Source organism: Emydura macquarii, unplaced genomic scaffold (genome assembly GCF_026122565.2).
Source record: "Emydura macquarii macquarii isolate MOO-44397 ecotype Brisbane River unplaced genomic scaffold, CSIRO-AGI_Emac_v2 contig_2531, whole genome shotgun sequence".
Lineage (NCBI taxonomy): Eukaryota > Metazoa > Chordata > Testudines > Chelidae > Emydura > Emydura macquarii.
This window is the reverse complement of record NW_027132668.1, coordinates 4,626,803-4,643,937: the sequence shown is the minus strand read 5'-3', so window position 1 is coordinate 4,643,937 and position 17,135 is coordinate 4,626,803. Positions and strand designations below refer to the sequence as shown.

Below are 17,135 nucleotides of genomic sequence, written 5' to 3'. Positions count from 1 at the left end.
ATGTTAGATAGAAAACTAGATCTCTTTGAAAATAAGTGCCTGTAAAAGATTCTGGGCATTGGTTGGAAAGACTTCATCACCAACAAAAAGATCTGAGAAATCACCAACTAGCAGCTCATTTACACCAGAATCCGAAGGGAGCGCTGGACATATTTGAAGCAAATACTCCAGATGCCAAGACAGACTTCCACGTGAAGCTGTCAAATGGAAACCAATTGGTGTGAGGAAATGAGGGCATCCAAGAGAAACCTTAAGAAGAACTCTTAGTAAGAAGGGCAAAACAGTCAATCTCAACACATAGAGAAGATGGAAACAGCAACAAATGACAGGGAAGAATGGAAGAGACTAATTTCTGCCCTGTACGCCAACATCGGCAAAGGAAGGACGAATGTAACGTATGTACAACAGTATTCATATTTCATTATTTGTCTTAACATTTTGCGGTGCATGCATGTTGAGAAATGTTTGGTTACAATGTGATTGTCCAGACTGTTGTGCTAATGAAAACTAATAGGCTTCTTTAGGCTAAATTGTGATGGGATTCTTTTGGACACTAAGTCTAACCTTCCCACTCCAGCTACAAGGAAGTGTACGTGAGTCACTAAATGACAGTTCTACTCATGGGAAAAGCTCCTCCATATTTTAATTCAATCAGAAAACATTTTGAACCATTTCCAAAGGATACAGACCACTGGTATTCTTCAATAGGTCCTAACTAGGTGAAAGTAACCTCTCTGACTGCTGGGCAACCGCAGCCACACATGCCTTGGGGCTACACATCTATGGTGCTGCTCCTGATTCTAAAGGGGCACTATCCTTTCAACTGCATTGCAACTGAAATAGCAATTGCCATTGAACTCCAAGGGCAGTCACCGATCACCACTAGACCCAGGGAAATGACATCAGGAATACACCATGCATTCAGACAACTAGGGTAGAATTTTTAAAGCTGTTCAGTCGCCCTCTGTAGTGAAGTGGCATGTCCTTGGCTGACAGCTTTGTTCTGTCACACAGAGAAACAAGTAGCCCATTAAGCTCAAAGCTAGTAATGAGGAGAGGAGGAAGAGCTCCCCAGATCCCTTCAAGTGAGGAGGCCCCCATACCAATCATCTGGTGGGATCTAAGGGTGTGAGGTGGTAGCAGAGCACAGTTTATAGGGCGCTCATTTGCATGAGCCAGCCTCTTCTACTCTGTATAGGCTTTTTATACCACTCTCGTCACCATGTAACTGATCACCTTCCAATAGTGCATTGAGCAAAGTGACTGCACATCTGTCATGTGTTGTTTGTTCTCTCATCCTCTCCCAAGAAGGAGAAGCACGTGCAGTAGAACATCTTGTTTTGGTAGGGTTTTTCTTATTTTGTTTTTTTTTTTAATGAAATATTCCTGTTGCTATGTATTTATTTTAGAGAAGGCCATGTCAAAGAAATGTGCCTTGTGCTTGGAGCAGAAGCTGGTGAGGTTTGTGATGGTCCTTAGTTCCTGGGAGAGTTCATGCCAAAGACTCAGACAGGTCCCCGGAGAAAGTTCTGTCTCCTGCACAGACGAGCTTTACTGTTATTGTTGGGAATTCTATTGTGCCAGTGGAGCATAGTTGTCTACCACGGTCTTTGTCCAAGAGCTTTACAAAGTCTTTAAGCTATCTTGGGCCCAGGCCATGGAGCACTTTGAAGATAAGGACAGACCAAGCAGCACAGTCGTTTTGTTGGCTTTTCTGAAATGATTTATTTTGGCCTTTTACATAAGGCTGGATTTTGTCTTGAACACACCAATCTGCCTCAGAAAATGAATAGAAAGGGCTATATAGGGTCCTGTGACACAGAGGTTCCCTACTTTGTCAGCAACTCTTGTCAGGCCTGGCATGCTCACTACACTAACACACTGTTGTCATGATATATACCCAAAAGGTGGCATGTAATAATTCATTGATCTTTAATATTTTTGAGTGGTGTATGTATGGGATGTGTTACGGATATGTGTCTGGCAAGCAATGCGTAAGCCCTACACAAAGGAATGCGTATTTGTTTGTCTGACCTGCATGGTTCTCAGGCGGAGATAATGAAGGTACATAAAAGGAAAACAAAGCCATCAGCCTAGCAAATGGGAGAGATAGCCTTTTGTGGGGGTCTGAACTTAAATAATTAATGGAATCAATTGATTGTTTACAATATTACTATATTATAAAAGTGTATAGAATGAGGGATTTTATGAAAGCTAATGACACACTGGTGATTAATATCTTTTTAAAATGTGTATGAACACTATATGAGGAATTATGGATACTCATGGCTATTATGTTTTAAAGTCTGTGACCAAACACAGAAAAAACAATCTTTATCCCAGACAGGAGGGAAGGAAGTTATCTACCTGTCTCTAGTGAAATTAAATAATGTATGACTAAAAACAATGGAAGACCCAATTACTTATAAATCAGCACGGGGATGAGAAGTCCACAGGAGGTGAAGAACAGCATGATTCTGGAGACAAAACAGTGAATTTTAGAAGATATAAGGAAACAGAAGCAGGTGTCTTGGCATCCATTGTTGGACAGACACACAAGGTCAGAGCTCTTGTAAGCTGAGAAAGTTGGGTCCTTCAGTCAAGGGGGTTAAAGTCTCTGGGATCTGAATATAGGTGAGAAACCTGCTTAGGCAAAGATTTTTTACCTAGGAAGACAAGAGAAACCAGAAGTTTTTGCTTTTGTGGAAGGTCTTGACTGAGAGAAAGTCAGCCATGGCTAGGAAGAAAAAAGATTATTAAAAAAAATCTACCTTAAACGAAGACTGTAGCTTGTTAAGTCTTAGTCCCTAGAAAGTATATTTTATTTTTATTTGCTTGTAACCATTTTGTTTTTATCCCTTGTACTTGTACTCACTTAAAACCTCTTTTTGTTAATAAACTTGTTTTATTTTTAATTTAAAAACAACACAGTGCTATGTTTGAATTGAAGTGATTGTTTAACGCCAGTTAAAGCAATAAGCTGTGCTTTTATCTCTTTAAAGAAGCAACAAACCTTATTACTTCTGAGTATTTCAGGAGAAGGCTGGATACTTCAAGGCAGATGGCTTGGGGGAAATTTGGGGTGGGGTGTGCGGTAAGGTCACCTGCAAGGAGTAACCAAGGCTGGTGGAGAGAAGGGTGAGGTTTTTGTGTTGTAGGCAGGTAGGTGGGGTCAGAGCACAAACACACTCTGCGACCTGCATGCTTGTCTCCTGGCTGTCCAAATTGTGAGCCACAGAAGCAGAGCATTTAAAGCCACCAGGGTTACAGGGCAGGCAGTAACACAACCTCTCAGTGGTCTGGGTTGAACCCCAAAACATGACAAGCCCTAAGAGATTAGCCAGTTGTTTTCCTACAAGTGAATCTATGAAAATGCATACATTTCTATGATAATTTGCCCTATTAGCACAGATGCATTTCCCATTCAGAATTATGCACACTCTTTTATTTTGTGAAAACTGTCATTCCAAATCCAATCATCTTTTCATTCTCGTTTCTTGATGAGGCAGCAGACACGAAATTTTTTTCTTCAGAAACCTGTAACATGAAAAATGATTTTCAATTAACCTTTTCAACAGAAGAAATGACCCATTGCAGCTCATCAATAATGCCTCCATAAGTCACAACTACACACAGTGCAGAGATTAATTCTATACAATTCTTTTTTTTTACAAAAAATACATTGTTCCCAAATTTATCTCCCCAGATGCTTACTTAAATATCCAGTTTTTGAACTCCAGTGAAGTTGGTACTATGTTATTTTAAAAAATCAATAATCTAAATGCTGCAATATGTGTAGCACCCTCAACTCCTATTGAAACCAACAGGAACTGCAGATGCAGAGCACCTATCAAGTGGTACTGCTACTAATAATTTGTTTTTTAAATGTAGCAGCTTCTAGGATCAGGCATCAGTGGAAAATGCTAAGGGACCTTTGGTTGAGATCCTCAAAGTTAGCAGCTTTTAAAAGTTTTAAGGCACATTTCTTTTGGATGCTATCCTCTTTTGCATAATGAGATTGCAAATTCTTTTCCACATGGAGTATGTATCCTTATCCACCAGATGACTATCTGTGTGTCAGTTCTAGAATATAGGCACAATCTCCCAGGGGCATTGTGAAAAACTGATCAGAAAGTGTTCAGCTGAGGTTGGAAACTGAACTTTGGAGCAAACTAGATGCAGTCTCCTACTGTGCTCCTACTGAAATCTCTGCCACTTTTTGATTGCTTCTTTTACCTTGTTTAAAGTTTGTTTGTAGCACGTGCATTACGGTTTATTGGCCATCGGAAGATATGACAATTAGTATAAAGTTTTAATTGATGATCGAATATTAGGGTGCTTTTGAGATTTTTAAAATGCATTGGTCTGGTTCTCTTACTAGAAGTTATTACAGGTCAATATTTTTACTTGTGCTACATGCCAATGCAAGGGAATAAGAAATCCCTTACACAGCAGTAGGTGAGGCTAAATATCTACTCCCTCCTTGGAACAGATATTGCAGTGGGTGGAGGATAGCACTTTGGCTCTACTTGCTGGCAGATACAGCTAAGCCAGTGCTGAAGGTGAGGAATTTACTACTGGCATTGGCCGGCAATAAAATATGGAAGCAAGAAAGGAATTATGACTCAGAAGCATGTCTCTGAGTCACTATGTATCCCGGGCCCACATCTAGAGTGGTGAAGCTTACCTTTTATGCCAGATTTATTACAAGATTTACTGACAGTGAATAGCACTTACTCTGCATCAAATTCTTGTTCATGCTGAATGAGTTTCAATGAGTTCAGAATCTGGCCCATGATTAAATTGTTTTTCAGATACACCTATGTGAAAGGGTTTTTTTTAACAAAATACCAGTCTTATTTTAGCAACAACCTGCTAATTTGGTAAGCACTTCATCCTTCCACCACACCCCCTCACCCAAATTTCTTCCAGCCAGGATGCTGTAGTCACTAAGTAAGGCCCTACCTAAGTTACCTGAATCCTACCCTATCATTCTGCTAATATTTCATCATGGTGCTTTTGAAGGACAGAGAAATAGCTTCCTTTAGAGATAAAGCTATTCCACTGATCATCTTATAGAAGATATGAAAAAAGAAAATTGGACCACAACCTCTCCTGAAAGCAGGATATTAATTCCTTATGGGCTCAGTTCCTAAATCCACTTACAGATGCAAACAACTGCAAACCCAATACACTTCTGAAGCAGCAGGTAGCGAACTACAGTAAGTTTGTCATTAAAAACCCACTTCACAATTAAAAAGGAAACCTGGTTCAGCATTTATCAGGAACACGATATATTAAGTCTTTAGATTTTTCTTTTGGCTGCATTAGAGATGGACCAGGGAAGAAGCACACTGCCAGAGAGAAAGTAGCTGGAGGCAATGCTTTTGAAGACTAGCAGCAGGCTTCTTCAAACATGGAGGGAGAAGGTTTACCAGTGGCCCTATTTTACCTATATGACAAACAGGTGTGTCATACGGTCTCCCAGGTATAGCCTTATATGCTTGCTGGTTTGCAAAGGAGAGGGGTCTAATCTACCTGAGTGTGTTCCTATGGGGTGACAGGCGTTATTGGTAAGAGTACTAATGTCTGTGGTGCTCACAAAACACGCAAAAGTGAGAAGGTGAGAGTTCTGTACACATCCCCTCTACCCACATATTGGAACAGCCATAATTTAGCCCTTTATGTTCAAAGCTAGACTAATTCTAAAATATGTTCTTTGAGTGAAATCCCGGTCACACTGCAGTCAATGGCAAAACCCCTTTGACTTCAATGGGGCCAGGATTTCACCTTTTATATTTACTATGGACATGTCCTGGAAGTGATTGATTAATTTGTAACAGAGTTTTGTAGGCTTTCTCTATATACTATATCCTGGCAGTTTAGATGATTACTACTGGAATCTGGGACTACTCCTCCTGTGTCCCAAGTTCAGGCTAAATTAGGTTATTTCCTTTAATTATTTCCACTAATTCAGTAACAAAATAACGGATGCACTTACACCAGTAATTAAACTCAGTAAGAGGACAGAAACCATATGTGTGCATATAATATTTGAAAACTTTATCCTCATGTCAACTATATATAAAAGACACTCTCACGCATACTCAAGCACTTGCATGTAGATTAATGCATCTTTAGAAAGCTGGACTTTCCAGCAGTTACTGTCTTCTGAACTTCAAATCTTCTGCCAAAGTGTTTTGAAATCACTGGGGGCCTAATAGTAATCTCACACAGCCTTTACTCCAATGTAACTTCATTGAGTTGCTCTTTATATACATTTATTTATTTACGCTTAGTTACATCAATGTAGTGAAAACAGAATCAGGCCAATGGTAAGAGGTATGGGATATAAAGCAGTCTGTTCTTCAGAGTTCACTGTCTGAGCCAAAACCAAAATGCACCCAAGCTAGAGGCAAAAGCAGACTTTACCATGTTGTCTCCTATTTAACTTTAATGCTCATTGTTACCTGACTGTAGACAACCTCCGTCTGCTTTCCCAGAGATAAATTTTATGTTTAGGTAGTCTTTAATATCAGTAGCACCTGCCTATGAGAGTTGGGCTGAGGGTGACCAGATGTCCTGATTTTATATGGACAATCCCAGTATTCAGGGCGTTTTCTTATATAGGCGCCTATCATCCCCCACCCTGTCCCGATTTTTTACATTTGTTATCTGGCCACCCTAGCTGTGCTCAAACAATTTAATCTGTTGCCAGACCACTTCGCTATTGTTGAATTCTTCTTCTGATAGAAAGCAGCATTTTCAGGTCAGGTGCTGTCGTTATGTCATATGTAGAGTATCTTTGTGCTCCCAGCTTTCTCATAATATTACCTAACTCATACTATTAATTTGTTCTGCCTCTAAATTGAAATTAATTTTCACTGGAATATTAAAAGTGCAATGACTATAAAGAATAGCATATTTTAGAACTGTAATACACATAGCAGGAGCTGTATTTCTACAGTCAGATTCCTACCTTAAAAAAGAAAATTGGGTTAGTAATATATGACTTGTATTGTATGACACTTGTTTATGATTAATTGTACCAGCCAGCAGGTATCTTTGTAGCTTGATGCAACAACTCTGAAGGGGGGGGGAGAAAGGAAGTTACTTGGTAGGCAAAGCATATATAAATAAAATTAGCATTAAATTAAACTTTTAGATTTTTGAATGACTATGGGAATAACTCTCATGCAACAATAAATTCTTAGAATGATTACCCAACAGTTGTCAAACTCTTATATACCTCTCTGGTGAGAACACTTTTATTAGTTCTGCTTTAGCTGTTACAGTCTTCTGAGATGCATAAAAAGAGTCAAACTATTTCCTTCATGTTTCATTGTGATATCTACAATTTATTACTTTACTTCAGATAAAGGAACTCCTTTTCCAAAGCCTGACATCACTGTGTCCTAACTTGAAGAAAAAAGTTGTTTTGTTTTCTTAATCAGATTTACCCTTCACAAACTTCCTCTTTCTTCAATCAAATACAGTAAATAGATTAAAGATAAAGAGCTTAAGGATTTATGATCATTAGTATTTGCTTAGTTTATGGGTTGTTTCAACTACTGGACTCTTATTTTTAAACCACTGCTTCATGATCATGTTTTGGCTTTAGCACCTTCGTTTTATTTCTACAGTTGCAAAATGCTATATTTCAGTTTGTCTTGCCATGTTGTCTCCTATTAACTTTAATGCTCATTGTTTTGATTAACTTTGCTTGAACAGTTTAGAAAAAATTTTCTTCCATAAACTTTGTTTGGGATATTTTAGATACAACAGATGTAGGCACAGTAAAATCCTGTCTTGCAATTGCTTGTGTAGATGCTTAACTTTGAGCAGGTGAATAGTTCAATTCAAGTAAAAAGTGTGATCAAAGCAAACTGATAATTACTTCTAAAAGAAACCATTGAGCCTGTCTGTGGTAAATTACTATTAAAGCTGAGTAAAGATAGCAGAATCTAGACCTAAAATAATAAAATCAGTGTCTTGTCAAATACTTCAGTAACTAGATTTAGGTTGCAAATAACTTTCTTTCTAATACATGTGCCTGTGAGAACAAACTGAGAATCCAGCAAGAAGCAACCAGTCTGGGTTGATCACTTAAAAAATCAGAGGTACAAAGGAGTATTTATAGTACTTCCTTTTAACATTTGTTTTATTTTTCATCTTTGTTGGGGCTGGTCTTACAGGTTTCACTGTATTGTTTTTGAGTTCTTTATACACCATTTGTTCCTCAGGAGACATGTAGATAATAAATTAAACTAAGCCATTGCAAACTTAAAACGTTTCCCTAATGAATGGAGTCTTATTTTAGAAGCCCAACCTTTTTCAATACCTCCTGCCTGCAGTACTTCCATCCCCTCCCTCTGCATGGGTGGAACAGTCACATCAGCCCCCCCCGCCCCCCGTGGTGTGCGCGCGCGCGCCACATAAAACTCAATTGTACCCCAAACTTTCTTGTATGGGCAAAACACGTCCCCCCCTTCATCTCTCCGCTCCCCCCGCCCGCAGCAGCTGCTTCTACTTTGCAAGATGGTTCATCATCATCCTCCTGCAACCTAGCTGGAGGGCTACAGAGGAAGTGCAGTACGAGCCACAGGGCGATCACTAAGAGGCAGCGTAGCGCGCGGGACCTGCTGCTGCTGCCTGGGGGTCACCTGCAAGGCAACCTGTGCTGCCTGCAAGCAGTGGCCTGGCGAACACAGGCTGGGGTGGGCGGTGACTCTCGGGGTTGTTAGAAAATGCAGGCTCGAGCCGGGATGTCAGTGCATCCGGCCCCGTGCGCACGTGTTTTGGTAGCTTCACCCAGCGACGCCCTGCAGCTGGCCGGGCCGGAGAGCGCTGATCTCCAAGTCGGTCCTGTCTCTAGGGGCGGCGGCGCGGCTGAGGGCCTCTGCCGTGGGGTGGCCGCACCCCGGGGGCGCTGAAGGGGCTGAAGCCCCGGGGGCGAGGCTCAGGGCTGCCAGCCGCACCCACCCTCGGACACTGGAAGCCCCAGCCTGGCCCCGCCGGTAACTGCAGTGGGCGGCTCCCCCCCGTGGGGCTGGGCACACAGCGCCCGGGATCTGCTGCGGCACATGCGGGACTCCCTCCCTGGCCCCCCGCTGCGGTTCCGTGGGAGCCCAAGGCGGGGCGCCGCCGGCCCCCGCGGCACGGCAGCAGCAGCGGCGCCGCCCACGCCCCGCCCCACCCCGCTGCTGCTCTTCCCCGAACAATGAGCCGGGCAGCGCTGAGCCTGCCCGCCCCTCCCGCCCGCGCGTGCGGCTCCGGCTCCCTCCCTCAGTCCGGGCAGCGGTCGGAGCCGGCGGCGGCGGCGGCGGCACAGGAGCTGCAGCCTCAGCATGCCCGACCCGCAGCAGCGAGCTGCGCTTCCAGCCAGCCGGCCAGCAGCCGCCCTGCAGCCGCCGCCGCCGCGCCCGAGCTCCCCGGAGCTCTCGCAGCCCTGCTCCTGCTAGGTAACGACTGACTCGCCCCACGCCCTGGCACATGGGGTGGGGGGAGGAAGCGCCTCCCGCTGCCGGCCCTAGCCCGGGAGGAGGCGATGCAGCCCCATCCCCGATGCCTGGCAGCGATGCTGCGGGCGAGGCGCGCCGAGAGAGAATAGAGGGCAGCATCCACCGCCGCGGGCACCGGCAGGGAGCGGCGCTGCCGGGGGGGGTCCCCCGCCGCCCCGCCCCGCTCGTTGCTGGGGGTGGCGCACGCCTGAGGGGGGCCCCCCGGGGAGGAGGTGGGCAGTGGCGGGCACGTGGCGGCGCTGGCAGCACCCAGCTGAGCGATCGGGGCGGGGAGGCGCCCAGTGCAGCTATGCTGAGGCGTCCCTAGGACGGGCTGTGCCGCCTGAGCAAGGCGCGAAGGTCAGCGAGGCAGCGGGAGGGAGGGAAGCCCGCCCGCCACCTTCCCGCTGCGCCCGGCTGGCGTGGCTTAGCCGCAGGGGCGCTCAGGCCAGCGGGATGCCCCGGGCGCGCACGCGGAGTGGTGGAGCCGGCAGACGCTGGGCAGGATCGGAAGTCTGCTACCCCTCGGCTCCTTAAGAGAAGCGCAGCGGTTTCTGCCTCCCTCCCCCCCTCCCCAAATGCAATTTCTGTTTGCAAATAGAACAATTTAAATTGAAGCCAAAGAGCTCCGTTTTGGGAGGCTACGAGGTTGATCCCTTCTCCCCCCAGCTGTAGCGATCGTGAATATTACAGACATCTCAGAAACCAGACGTTGTTTAGGCTGCACACATGCAAAATGTACTTTTTGGTTGGGGCGGTTTTCTGCTTTCCACCATTTACGGGGTGGAAAAATATATATACGTGCAGCCATATGGATTCTCGGTGGCATAGCTCAGTCTAAAGCTTACAGTAGGCAGTGTGTGTTTTAGCAGGACTTGCCTGTTCAGAGAGCTGAATAGATATATTTAGAGAAGCAGCGCTTTCCAGGAATTTAAATGAGACCTTTTTGTGAGATTGCTTTCCAAGCCTTTTTTTTTTTTTACTAGCTCCCTCTTTGTTTTCTCAGGTTGAACTTGGAATAGTTATGCAACTGTTTTATATTGTAAGAAACAATATTTTCAGAGGGAAAAGATACCAATGTGCCGTTAATATGCAACTTCGATCCTTTCTGTGGAATGATTATATTTTTATCAGGAATGTTATCCTCAGTAATAGTCTACTATTATTTATAGTTATTTTTAATTATCTTTGGTTTCAATGGATATTAGAAAAAAATACTTTGAATTGATCACTGATATGAATAATGTCTTTAATCACTTATGGAATATTAAGAGTCATTCATTTATGCATGTGAAAAATGTTAAAGAAGCAATGACGTTTTAGTAGCGGCAGCAGCAATTGTTATAGTTAGGGCTGCATAATAGTTTTTATTCTAACCTTCTGTTTTTAGTCACTCAGAAGTTTCTGCATTTTCACCTTTTGGGATGAAACTTTCCAGGCTTGGTCTGCCTGAACATGATTTATTTTTGAAAGCTTGAGCAAAAATAATTTCGCCAGTTTTGATTTAGCTGGGCATTTTCTCACTTAAAAATAAAGTCCATGCAATTTTTTTTTAAACAACCCTTTACTCTGAATGGCTGTGATTTGGAATTTGACGTGGAAATAGACCTTATTCAGGAGAATTGTTTTTGAGTTTTCTGGTGAATTTTATTTTATTTGACTGAAAATCATATGCTGGGTATGTGCAGTACATTTTGCTGATGCGTTTTTTTTTTTTTTTTGTTTTGTTTTTTTTTGCACCAAGATCATATCTTGCAGCTAAGGAACTCAGTTGTGCATGTACGAATGGCTAACTTGGCTGTGTACTGAGAAGTGTACTAAAATTGTGCATGGACTAAGTCCTGTGCACCTTTTCATTAGCAAGAAGTTAGGTCCTGATTCTGCAATTTACAATGTGTGAGTGGACTACAGCACCCATGCAGAAGCCATTTAAGTCAGTGAGGCTCTACGTAGGCACCCCAGTGGCCTGTGACTTATACAGTATAGGATAGGGGAGCTCTGCACTTTGCAAGCTTTGTAGGAGGAACCCTACTGTGCAGCTATCTTAGGATCTATGCAGCTCCTTATGTTGATAATAGAAGGTGTTTTGTCACATGGCCCGTCTGTGCATAGGGCAGGTTATCCAGGGATGTCTAGGCAAAACATTCCAGATTTTGGAATTTACACAAACTATTGGAAGACAGCAGGACCTCTGACCTCTGAAGTACCATTTCCTTATGTTTTAACTCTCACTTGGGTTAAAGAAAAACTACAAAACCACACAACTAGGATATTCCATTATTCAGTGATCTTAAGAGAATGTTAGGGTTGCCCATTTAAGTTCTCAAGTAAGAAAATGTCCAAGTGAAAGTTACATACCAACCTTAACTCTGTCCCTTGAATATGTGTATTAAGATAGGAGAAATCATGTAAACCCTATTATACAATATAATGTCACAGTGCATTTGGGAGCAGAGTTGGGCTATGTGTTAACAAAATCTGCATATCCATTTCCTGATTTGGGGTGCTCTCCCATGCACACCTTACATTCTCTTAATTTTTTTTGTTCATGGAATCTGATACTTCAATTCAATTTGGTAAGAGTTCTGGTAAAATAAACAAGATTTATTACAGATTTATACTACTGGAATGTTCTGGATTTGCGCCAAAGTATATTAGCACAAGGTGCTGGAATATTTGCTTGTCCATGAAGGACATACTGTTTTACGTACTGTATGTAAAACTCTCAGTAGGAACACAGTCCTCTGCTATAGCAGCAATTTTCAAACTGGTTTGGGGACTACTATGGGTTTGTAAAGCCCATGCTGGTCGTTTATGTAGAGCTAGTTGGCATGTGATGCTGGCTCCTCTTCCTTGTGTTTAGTTGTTAATGGCATTAAGAGAAGCTAAAAATGTATTTAAAAAAAACATTACTTGTTCATGTAAGTAATTGCTGTAGTTTCTGTTGGGGAAGGATACAAATGAGAGGGGAAGGTGTTCACCAGAATACAAATGGACTGACTGGACGTGATCAGTGAGACAATTTCTGAGATACGGTCCACCCTATAAAAAGGTTTTGATTTCTCCGGTGCTGCAGTAACTTTTGGAACTAAGGTGTTTGGGACCTTGATTCAGAAGACACAATATCTGCATTTGCTCCCACTTTTCAAGGGCAGAACCAAAGTCTGTTTTATTTTATCAGATTGTTGGGGTCTTCTATAGGGCTTCTCTTAAATAAGGGTATGTAGGATCAAGCCATTAAATAGAATTTTCTGATACTACAGTCCCTTTTTGTGCACCTTAAGTGTATTGGAAAAGATTGGTTGGTAATGGTGGTGGTACTGATTGAAAATGAAAGAAACTTAAAACCTGAGATTTTCCTCCTCTTATTACACAGTTGTTAGCTATTATAAAGTGCTAGACTGCCATAGTTCAGTTATAATTACTGTTATAAATGGTTTATTAGGTACCACATGACCTTTTGTCTCGTTTAATTATGTAAGCTTAGTGCATTGGTTTAGGTACACAGTATCCAGCAAAAATAATTACTTTCAGATATTTTTTAATTTGAGCATGCTTATTTTTAGAGCAGCTGCATACATTGTTCTACCATGAACTTTATATCTTTAGGGCTCTGTTCTGTAAATATGCTACTTGCTTTTCACACTTTACATAACTAAAAAAAAAAAAAAAAGCCACCTAATATAATTCTCTTGGTTGTACGGACTCAGATCATATTGTGTATTTCATCATGTACTATATATCTTTGGGTTACATTAAAATTGGGTATACATATCTATTAAAATGTGGGCACAGATATACCCAAATAATCAAGTTCAATGTATTCAACTCTGAAAGTTTAGAAACTTAAAACATTTCAGGTGCGCAAGTCAGTTTCCCTTAGTGACTATTTCATCCACAGACCTTGACTATTCTGAAAATAAATTCTTGTATTTTTAAAGCTATATGTTAGTTGCTGTACAGACAAGAAGGAAGATACATCTGAGCCCTGAAGAGCTTATAAGCAAAGGCCCTGATCTTGCAAACACTTATGCATGAGCTTAAAGTTAAACACATGCATTTGTTTCATTATGGATTTTGTTTCCTTAAAAATTGAACTATTTGTGTGCTTCAAGCTAAGCGTATGAGTGGTTGAAGGATTGGGGCATAATATAGTGTTATGAACAGTTATTATGACATCAGATTAAAAACATACAAAACAAAATTTTGTAAACCTTGTGAGCAATCTTATTACATTCTTGGTTCAGTCCTGAAACTTTTACTCATGCAAAACTCCAGTGAGTTTTTATCATCAATTATTAGTGATAATCTTTTTTGAACAAATTGCTTTTCTTAATTCAGAAAAATCAGGTTTTTTACCTTCATTCGATTTTTTTTAAATGGACTTGTTTAAAATACATGAATGTACAACCATCAGCCTTGAAGGTTAAGATTACCATAATTATGGTGATCATTTGTATAAATTGAAATTGAGGTTTAGTGTGTCCAGACAGATATATGTTGTGAGTTGCTTGAGCTAGCAGGTATTGGAGGTAAGTGCCAGGAAGCTGATAATGGGGTGATCTTGATAAGGAGCTCTTTAGTCCAGTAGCCATTCTGGTCACCCTGACTTTAGGGACCAGACAACGTTTTTGGGTTTTTTTGTGTGTGGCTTCTGTATTGTAAGACCATACATTTTAAGAATCTGCCTGATGACACTTTGTCACTTCTTGGGCGTTTTGAAATATTGACATTTCATTCCACCTTCACCGCCACCCTCTTCCCCCCATAGTCAGTAAGAATTTGCATTACTTGGAGCATAGAACTCTTTTGCCTTCATTTTGTAATACATAAAATATATGCATTTAATGTTTGTAATATCAATCAATAATAATATATATTTGAATATCAGGGCATTTGAAAAGGGAGGTTGGTGTATAGCACAGACCTCAATTTTCATTTGATACAGTGACCACTCTTTCAAATATGAAAAAAATTCAACAAAATAATAATAAAAAATAATAATTTTAACCAAATACTTCATTTTTCTATAATTACAAATGATTGCTAGTGTTTTTGCATATTCAAACTACAACTGGGTGTCCTAATATGAGTAATACAGGTTGCAATTTGTCCTTGCCGTTTTCATCTGCAAATGCTGAAGCAGATTTTGTCAGAGAATAGTAACTCACCACATCTCCCTGGCATGCAAAGGATATATGATACATGGCAGTTTGGCATTCTTACATCCACATCTCATAGACTTACAAGGTGCATCGCTCTCACGAGCTCTTGATTAACATCAGAATATTTGGAGGAGAAAACACAACACTCTGGTCCAGTTTTTGCATTGGAACTGTCATTGCATATCCATCCATCCATCCATCCTGATCCAGTGGTGGTGCATCTGGTCCCAAAGCTCTTTTTCTTACACATGCCTGAAGATGTGCTTGTTTTACATGTTTTTATAAATGATTCAGTTGTTGGTGATAAGGAGCTGAAATTTGGTGTTGATGTGGTATCTTTCCCAATTTTTGCTGCCTATGATGTCTGCTGTGCTTCCGACACTGTGACACAATTTGACTGTCCGTAGCATGCAGCCATGAATTTAGTTTTCTGTTCAGTGTCATCGTGCTTTGCTGCACTGATGTGAACCAGCAGAGAAAGGGAATATCCAGCTCACAGAATCCTCAACATTGTGCCTTTGCCAAGTCCGGAAATAAGAAGCTATTGCATCAGAGTCTGAGAGTGCATGAGCAGCTAGCTGACTGTACTGATGCAATGTTCTGGTGTGGCTCTGCAGTAGCATGATGTCAATTTCAGCTCTCTTGGACATCCATAAGTCATAATCATTAAAGATGTTTGGGCCTGTTCAAGGTAATTGTACGAGACTAAGACAGATAGTTAGCGTCGTGTGATAATACTGATACTCCCAGTGGTTTCTCTTTTGCAATCATCGCCATTTATTATACAAGGATATTGTTGGCTTCCTTAGACAAGGTCTTTTCTGTTGATCACCTCTCTGGTTTATTTCCACTGGGTTGTTTTCTCTGCCTGTGATGTATAGCTTGTGCTTTCATGTGTGTCATTTGGTGAAACGTCTTGAATGAGTTTTGAACGAATAATGTTAAATGAAAGTGTGTGTTGTTTTCAGTAACCATCAAGGCAACGTTCTGTGGAGTTAGCAGTGTGTTTGTACTCTCTTGGTGCTCTTTACTTGCTTTTGTAGCTCTGCTAGAACTTGTGACATTCTTTGAGGTAGAGTCTTGATACCTGTCAAAGAGAAGGTATGCATCTCTTACTGCTAGCTGGTGTTTAGTGTAGACTCTGACATCGGCCACAAAATTCTTGATGATATCACTTGCTGGCCAGTGTACTACTCAACAAGGAACTGTGGTGCCATCAATGACTTGTGCATGTGACTTCTTGTGAATTTTGTCTAGTTGACATCTCTGTATGTAAGTGCTTGTTTAGGTTAGCCTTAGCAATCCTCATGTCACCAGAGTCAGTGAACATTGGTGGTGGTACTAGAGCCATCTCATGTGACAAACTGTTCTTGATGTCAGCCTCTTGTGAATTTGCTTATAGGCCTATCGCTCTTGAATAGACATGGTTAGTGTCAAATACCTTTGTTGGGCCAACCTGTACATGTTTTGTTTGTCACTGACAGTGCCTCTACTGTTCTTAGTAAATTATATCATAGAGTGCTCTGGGCCAACTCTGTTCATATTCTTGCATTTGACAAATTCCAATTGTAAGTATGCCGTCTACATTGACTGGTGGGGTACCATTCTGTCACTGACAATGCTGACTATTGCTCTGGGTACCTAATGGGGTCTAAGGGATTGCTGAATGAAGAAAGCAGATGGCTGTGTGTTTGGTTTACAATGTCTATAATTGTCCAGTGTTTGAAAATTAATTCTCACAAGTGCATGTAAGAATTTAAGTGAGTATGCTCCGTGGCTGCAAGAAGAATATGCCTTGTCTCTCAGTTTGGGAAGGGAGGAGGAGAGGCTGCAATAGCAAAGTCTGCTAAAACGGACACTAATACAGACATAACATAAGTAACTCCTAGCTTAATTATGTTTCATAACAAAATATTAGTGCGAGGTTGTCATTAAAAATGATTGAAATTCAATGAAAGTGGTTTCACTGCCACTTAGCTTGTGAATCAGGAGGGGATAGTAACAAATGTTCATATTTCAAAATGATCAACAGTGACAAGGTATCATCAGGCAGGGTTTGTGGATTTTTTTTTTAATTTAGGGTCTGGAAATTTAGACACTACACCCAAACATTGTACTGACACTGAAACAAGGTACTGCCAAAAACTTGCAGTTGGCTATCTAATTACTTTTCCTTGAACCTTGCTCCTGTCAGCTGCTCTGACAGAATCTTTTACTGCCCTGTAAAGCACAGGGACTTTCCAGAGGCCCAGTCTTGCATGATGCTTGAGATATCTTTGGAGTTGAGGGTGTGCAGCAATGCACCTTACAAGATAAGGCTCTAGGAGATGATGGCCTTCTTTTCTTTCCAACTTCCTGAAAGAGGAGTGCTTATATTTAGTTATACGTTTTATTACATGGGTATATTTGCCCTGTGCTTTATGGAAGAATGTGTTTTATAAATCCAAATGTAAATGAGAAATAAATGTTG

General features: G+C 41.4%; 1 protein-coding gene across 2 annotated transcripts in view; it reads left to right on the top strand.

Annotated features, from left to right (window-relative positions):
* The first annotated feature begins 9,320 nt into the window (after nucleotides 1-9,320).
* ST6GAL2 (ST6 beta-galactoside alpha-2,6-sialyltransferase 2) overlaps nucleotides 9,321-17,135 on the top strand; it is a 62,988-nt gene continuing 55,173 nt past the window's right edge. The window contains exon 1 of one of the 2 annotated variants that reach the window (XM_067563613.1): nucleotides 9,321-9,860. The gene's annotated coding sequence lies outside the window, so the exon portion shown is untranslated. The remainder of the gene's footprint in view (nucleotides 9,861-17,135) is intronic. The other variant, XM_067563612.1, reaches the window with a different exon arrangement.